This window comes from Canis lupus, chromosome 2 (assembly GCF_048164855.1).
Source record: "Canis lupus baileyi chromosome 2, mCanLup2.hap1, whole genome shotgun sequence".
NCBI lineage: Eukaryota > Metazoa > Chordata > Mammalia > Carnivora > Canidae > Canis > Canis lupus.
This window is the reverse complement of record NC_132839.1, coordinates 71,581,619-71,589,755: the sequence shown is the minus strand read 5'-3', so window position 1 is coordinate 71,589,755 and position 8,137 is coordinate 71,581,619.

Sequence of the window (8,137 nt, the reverse complement as noted above, 5' to 3'; positions counted from 1 at the left end):
CTGGGCATAGAACTAATGGTCAGGAAGGATGCTCACCAAACCAGGAAGGTGGTCGTGGGGCGGAGGGTAACAGGACCTTGTTGCCCTTGGGCCCCCTCTCTGTGGACTCCGAGCCTTGAGACTAAGAGCCTCCCCGCTTCTAGACACACTCCCACCCCCACCCCTCACCCCCAGCCCATCCTCTGCAGACAGATAAGGAGACTGTGTTCTCCCGGAGAGCAGTGGGCAGTAAACTGAAGATTTACAGGAACTCCTCGAGCTACTCACCGAGATCCACGCAGGACTTTTTCAGATGACTTAATGGAGGTGCTTGACCCAAAGGCTGTGGAATAATAGGGGTGAGCACATACAGGCACTGAGGTGAGGCAGCCGGACATGCAGGTGGGGTAGGCGGCCTCCATCAAGGCCTCCACGCACAGCCGAGAAAGCCCCGGGGGAATGGAAGGCTGCTCTCCTGCCAGACAGCCTATTGCACCCACAGCAGGACCCAGCAAACAGCACCTTCAGCACCGCCCAGATTCTGACTTTTAGGACAAAGTGCAAATTGAACAGGAGAATCAGCTCACAAGAACTAGCCGATTTTCCATGTCTGGACCTCAGGACCCAGACAAACATGTTTCCAGGGACTCACTTCAGACAGGAGCCACGGATCCTGATGTGTGGTTCAGGCTGGGTTTCCATGACCATTTGCATTATGGACCATTATGGGCTGAATTATGCTCCCCAAGTTCACATACTGAAGTCTTAACTCTCAGTACCTCAAAGTGGGACTATATCTGAAGATAGGGTTTTTGAAGAGGTATTTAAGGTTCAGTAAGTTTATCGGGGTGGGCCCTAATCCCATAGGACCAGTATTTTGTTATGGCAGCCAGTATTTTGTTATACCAAACTCATATCGTGGCTAATTTTTTTTTTCGTGGCTAATTTTTTAAAATGTGGGAATTACAGGTAGAACTCTAGATTTCCATTTTCTCTTTAAAACTTGGAAGAGCTACCAATTCTTGGTTTTGGCTCAGGTCATGATCTCAGGGTCTGGGAATTGAGCCTCAAGTCAGGCTCTGTGTTCAGCCGGGAGTCTGCTTGAAGATTCTCTTCCTCTGTCCCTCCCCCTACTCTGTTTCTCTCTCTCTCTCTCAAATAATAAATAAATACATGTTTTAAAAAATAAAAGTTGGAAGTTGTAAAAAAAAATAATTGGGGGGTATCCCTGGGTGGCTCAGAGGTTTAGTGCCTGCCTTTGGCCCAGGGCGTGGTCCTGGGGTCGCGGGATCGAGTCACATGTCGAGCTCCCTGCAGGGAGCCTGCTTCTTTCTCTGCCTATGTCTCTCTCATAAATAAATAAATAAATAAATAAATAAATAAATAAATAAATAAATAAATAAAATCTTTTAAAAATAATAATAATAATTGGGAGCAGTAGCCTCTCTGGGCCACACTCCCCGACTGGGGTGGGCTCATGCCTGACCCATCTTGGTTGAGACTGGTAGTAGCTGTCCCTGTGGAGAGGCCTTTGCCCCCACCAGTCTTACTCCCTGACCCTTATTTATTTTCTTTCTTTCTTTCTTTCTTTCTTTCTTTCTTTCTTTCTTTCTTTCTTTCTTTCTTTCTTTCTTCTTTCTCTTTCTTTCTTTCTTCTTTCTTTCTTTCAGATTTTATTTATTTATTCATGAGAGACACAGAGAGAGAGGCAGAGACACAGGCAGAGGGAGAAGCAGGCTCCATGCAGGGAGCCCGACGTGAGACTCGATCCCGGGTCTTCAGGATCATGCCCTGGGCCGAAGGCAGGTGCTAAACTGCTGAGCCACCCACGGATCCCCCTGACCCTTATTTTCTGGCCACAATCTGTCCATGAGTCTGCCACCCTAAATAGAAGACTGCTGATCCTGGGTGCAACCTTTAGGACAGAGATTTTATTAGACATAGATGCACCAGGCCATTCAGCTAGTGAGACATGAGACCTAACGGCACCATTTCCTACCTACCTAAGAGAGTTATCACCAATAATAATAATAATGTCTCTTTGGATTCCTACTAACACTTGCTATATGCCCATCCGTGTTAAGTACTTTGTACAGATTGTCTTATTTCATCCTCAAAACTACCCAATAAAGGCTTAATATGATCACCGTTTTCATAGATGATGACCAGATCTGAGCGGCAACCTGCCAGGCCAGCATCACACAGCCCCAAAGTGGAAGAACAGCTACCCAAGGCCGTGTCATTTGACTTTCCCGCTGTGTTCTCATCTGTAAAGAGATGGGCCTTTGATCTAAGGAAGTGGCCTGAGATGGGAGGCAGGAGTTAGGAACCCTCTATCTCAGAGAGGCCTTGACTCTAAATTAATGTAGATGCCCACAGGGTCCCCACCATGCATAAATGGACACACAGGGCCTTGAGCGTCCCCTTGCACGTTGATTGGGAGGATCAGATACCACCAGATATTTCCAACAGGAAAAGAGATCTTTTCCTAAAGAAAGAGATCTGATTCTGCAGCCCCCAAGTAAGCAAAATATCAACAGTAGGAAAAACCAGCATTAAAAAAAAAAAAAATGGGGGAAGGTTTAAGCCCTTAACACTGGGCCTTCTGTCTCCAGGAACCAGGCTCCCGTCTCCCTCCCTCTGGATCTTATGGACTAGCCTCTGTCTGTGCAAATCTACAGAAGGGCAGGGGTTGGGTGAGAAAACCCGAGCCTGGGCACGACCTGGGTGTGCCTCTCCCTGAGCCTCTGCCTCTCGCCTGCGAAACGGAGCTTCCAGCTCGTGCCTCCCACTGCTTAGACAAGATGCGCTCTCATGCTGCCACCCCTGAGGCCCACGTGAGCCAAGATACTGTGGTTTCTCTCACGTTCTAAGAGCCAAAAGGGAGGGTTTTGGAAGGACTGGGAGCCAAATGTCCCTGTGGGCAACCAGGTGCAAGACACAGCATCCACTCCTGGTGGATGAGCAGGGTTCCCATGACGAATCAAGAGGGCCTTCCACTCATCTCTCAGAGGGAGGGTCCCTCTGTGGTTTGGCAGGACCACCTGGGTCCCAGGCTCACCCTCCACCCAGCATAAGCTCTACACGGTCAGCTCCCTGCAGTCCCTGGAGCCCACTACCATTTGTCTACACTTCCTCCCTTCACCCATGATGATAACAATGAAGACAAGAGCTAACATTCACTGTGTGCTTGCTAGACTGAACCCCATGTTATAAATCGGGACACTGAGGCACAGCAAGTGTAAGTGATGTGCCCAAAGCGACCTGTCGGTGGCCCAGGATTTCAACCCAGGCACTCAGGCTATAGGGCTGTCCTCTTCCTCATCTGTCTGCAGACCCTTTAAATTCAAATTCAAGCTCCATCTCCTCTCAGAAGCCTCTCACGGCCACTTCTAGCCATGGCAAAATTTGAATCTATCCCTCTCTGTGCCTCTTCTGTAGCTCCCAAGCATCAAGCGTCTCTACCACACACCAGGCACTTTACACAGCAGGTCACAACCCACCACCCAGAGTCACCATTAGTATCTTTCCCGTGTAGTGGTGGGGACCTGAGACTTGAAGACATTTAAGTGACTTGCCCAAGGCTGCAGTGCTAACCTATGCTGCAGCCAGAATTTGAACTAGGGTTCACCTGACTCCAAAGCCCTGGGTCTGCCACTGTTATATGCAGCGTGCTTCTCAAATGCTGCAGTCATCACTTGTCATGAGGAGGTGCAGCTTGCCTTTACAGGGCTGCTTCTGGGGTGGGCTCGTGCCTGACCCATCCCGGATGCCAGGAGCCAGCCCTGGGCCTGGGAAGAGCCAGCCCTGGGGGTCTGGGTGCCAGATGCCCATGGCAAGAACGCTGAGTGACACTCACCTGGCCAGCTTCGTTCGTTAGTTCGTTCATTCATTCATTCATTCATTCCACTGACAAAAGTTTATGGAGTGCCTGCAGGAGGAGGTCAAGCCCTGTCCTGGACACCAGGACAAGAGTAGAGAACAAAATAGAAATATCCCTGCCCGCACAGAGCTTGTATTCACTGGGCAAAGTCAGTCATCCAAACAAGGGACAGCTATGCCAGCTGGGTGGTGGGGAGCTCTGGGAAGGGGAAGAAGGAGGTGACGTGATGGGTACAGGGGTCAGGGAAGGCCTTCTGCTCAGGGTGTGTTTGAGTAGAGACATGAAGGCAGTGAGAAATGGGGGGGAATGGGCGGATTCTGGCCAGGGAGCCCCAGCAAAAGGACATTTGAAGACGGAGCAGAAACAGGCCACTGCAGACAGGACAGAGCAGAGGCAGTTCCCAGGGACGCGCATTATCATGGTGGGGGGTGGGGAATGCCCCCCAGAACTCAGCCTGGAAAAAACTGAGCCCAGGGCAAGAGAGTCCCTCCTTCACCCAGGGATGCTCGGGGTCCCTCATGGGCTGGTGCAGCCATGGTGCTCACCCGTGTGCCTGATGCCTGAACTTCGGGAGGAGAAGCACTAGCAGGGAGAAAGCAATGGAAGGATGGAAAAGCGATTGTCTGCAGGAGCTGTTTTCTTTCTTTTTAAAAAATTATTTATTTATTTATTCATGAGAGACAAGAGAGAGAGGCAGAGACACAGGCAGAGGGAGAAGCAGGCTCTCTGTGGGGGCCGATGCAGGACTCGATCCCAGGACTCAGATCATGCCCTGAGCCGAAGGTAGGTGCTCAACCGCTGAGCCACCCAGCCTCCCCAGGAGCTGTTTTCTGAGCTAGAAAGGAGGAGATGGCCTCAAACCCTAGAGCTGTGGTCCTGGGGAAATCAGACCCGGTCCTCAGGTAGGGACAATTCCCAGCTTCCGGAGCAGCTGCCCTCAGAGGCAAAACAATGCCTGTGAACACGACCAAGTACCTGGGCCTCCCCAAGCCCCAGCTCCAGGGCGCTTCCTCCACTGGTGCCTTGTGAGGCTTCAGTGACTCAACCAGGGGGAGACTCTAGGTGCTGAGCAAGTATGAGTCAGTCCCGACTTATTAAGACATTAACTTTCTCAAAATACATATACATGTTAACAGGGCACCTGGAAAGGCAAAACCTTCATCACAGGAGTGACTTTAAGGATTAAAAAATAACAACCCAAAGGCAATAATAATGACGAATAATAAAAACATCAAAAACAACAAATGTGGGGCCCCTGACTAGTCCCTCGTCACCTAGGGAAATCACCTAGTTGTGATTTCAAGTGCCATGTTGGGCACAGAGATTACTAAACTTTTTTTTTAAGTGGCTCTTCACTTACCAGTAGTCTGCCTGGCATGTTTTCAAATATTATGTCCATTAGCAGCGACCCTGCAGGGTAGACATTAGCATCTTTATGTTACAGATGAGGAAACCAAGCCTCAGAGAGGTTAAGCAACCTGTCCAAGGACACACAGCAGGCAAGCACGCCCCTGGGAAGATACTCATTCATTCGGGCAACATCTGCTTCCTGCCTTCCCTATCCTGTCCCCTGATGTCCCCCAGAGGCCATGCCATCACTGCAGGGACGGGGTGACACCGAGATGCAGAAGGTGCTGGCAAACCAGACTTGAGCCCAAGGGAAAGGAAGGCTGCCTGGAGGAGGCAATCTTGATGCTGAGCTTTGAAAATGAGCGACTCAGGAGGAGAGGGAGGAGCAAAGGAATGGCTTGAAACAGCAGCCTAGGTGCTTCGAGTCACACCTGTCTTCTGTCCTAGAGCTCGCCCGTTGCTAGTGCCTGCACAGCGAGGGGTCCCCGGAGGGAAATGAGCTCATTCTTCTCCCTTTGAAAATGGATAGAAGGGCGAGTGCTGGACCAGAGTTTGCAAGCTCTGCCACCCAGGAGCTGTGTGACATGGGGGGGGGGGGGGAATCCCCCTGTGCCTCAGTTTCCCCAGAGATGGCTTGGGTTTTGGACGGTGTTTTACAAGGTGCGGTCCCCAATCCAGCAGCATCACCTGGGAACTTACCTGAGACCCACATTGTCAGGCCTCCCCTTGGGTCAGGAACTCTGTTTTAACAAACCCTGGGTGGGGGGAGCTTCTGATGTTTGAGTGTTTGAGAGAGGAGAGCTACCCGGAGGAGCCAAGGAGCGGGGCCCTGGGACGAGCAGCAGCCGCCACGCCAGGGAGCCTGTGAGAAATGCGGAGTCCCAGGCCCCCACCCCGGGGTGGAGGGGGCTCCCAGAATGGGAATCTGCCTCTCACCAGAGCCCCGGGGGCTCGCGTGCCTATTAACATTTGAAAAGCGAGTCCCGGAGCGAGATGACACCTCCTCGCAGCTGTAAAACCCTATCAGGCCCTCCTGGGAAAATCTCCCAACCTTTTATTTCTCTTTCTGCAAAAACTTCCAGGCGGGAGGGAAACCGTCGGGCTCAATTAGGGCCTCGGGTCCCTTTGATCCTTTCCAATCTCCTGATAAGAACCGGGGTGGGGGGGACAAGGGGCGCGGGGGCAGGAGGGAGGCAGCCAGCCCTCCCGCGGCCGGGCGAGCGCTTTCCTCCAGGAGGCAGGAAGCCCCACCGAACTCTTCTGCAGCTCGGCCCAGGAATGTCCCCTCACCGAGCTCTGGAATTGGGAAGAAATTCTCTGCGAATTCCACGGCCATCCCAGGCCAGTGCGAGAACGCGAGAGCGGCCCAGTGTGGTGCGGCCCGGCTCGAAACCGAGTTCAAAACAATTACCAGCCAACATGTGTTTCCTATGAATGGTGCAAGTGTTAAAACGGATTTAATTTTCTTTTGTAAATAAAGAGGCCCATCCAGACCAGCCAGTTTATCTCCCTGGGAGAGATGAAAGTGTTTCATGTGCCAGTAGCCCCTGCCCGCTTTGGAGGTGGGGGGCAGCTATCTGGACCCCATGTGTTCTCTATCTTGTAATCCAAAATCATCTTTCCCATGTGGGACTGTTTGGGCACCATGGGGTCCTTTCTCCAAGCCTTCGTCCTAGTTATCTAAAATGCTACTCCCTTTCTTGCTTTCTTTCTTTCTTTTTTTTTTCTTCAACATATTAGTGATTCATAAACAGTAAAATTAGTCTGCTAGGGGCTAGTGGAGGTATTCATCCTGGTGGCGCCTGCTTTCCTGGGTTAGTAGTTAAAATAAATCATTGCTGTCACAATGGAATTCAGGCCTAAAAATCACCTGTAGGAATCCCCACCCCCTCCTGCTCCACCTCCCCCAGGCCCCCAGAGCATCCAGGATCAAAGCTACCTTCCCCACTCCAGCTGAGGGGGTAAAGGGGCGAGGGGGAGGGAGGGAAGGAGGGGAGGGGGAGGAGGAGGAGGAGACACAAGGGAAGAAAAGCCCCAGAAGTTACACCAAACCAGGAAATTAATGTCTCTGCTCTATTGTTGAAGCTGGAAGCACAAAAGTATGAGGCCAATTTATGATATTAGGGTTTCTAAAGCGAAATATGATTAACCACTTCATTATGTAAAGTTATGTTTCCACTTAACCTCCTCGTGCTGGCATCCAGAACTCTGTTCTTGGTTGGGTTTTTTTGTTTTTTGTTTTTTTTTTAACTGCAAATTTAATAAATTCCGACATGCCCGAACTTCCTGACTTCCACTGTCCACCGCCGGTATCTCTGGAAACCTCAAGAGTGGGAGATAACTCATCCAGGCTGCTCGGCCCACCTTGGCGACCCATGCCATAATCCGGGATCAGGCAAATAAGCTTTCATCTTCGGAGCACTTAAGTTAATTACATGGAGGCTGGTGGACGCCCCGAGCCGGTTCTGCGCACAGCCCTCCTGAAGCCAAACATCATAGGATCCAGATGCAAACCCTTGGCAGCTTAAGCCCAACAAATTTCCTTTGTCAAGAAATGCAAACAGCCAAACACTGCAGCAGAGGCTACTTCAGTGAGTGGGCCTGCTTCTGGGGCACGAGGCCTGCAGTACAGAGGCCAGAAGCACCGACCAGGACCGGTTAGAGAGCGAGAGCGGTCAGGGCTGAGCTGGTTCCCAGGCGTATGAGGAGTTGCTTCATTTTGTTTGGGATCAAAATGACTTGTGCATCCTTGAATCGAGTCCACGGTTATTTTGATGACTTGGGGGATCCCTCCCAGGAGCATGCATGGGGGCTTCCTCCCACCCCGCTGACTTTCCCAAGTCAGCTTCTGTACCCATCTCCCCTTTCTGGCTCCTTCCAAACTCTCCTAGTGTATGTAGCTGCTTCAGATACATGCCTCCCACC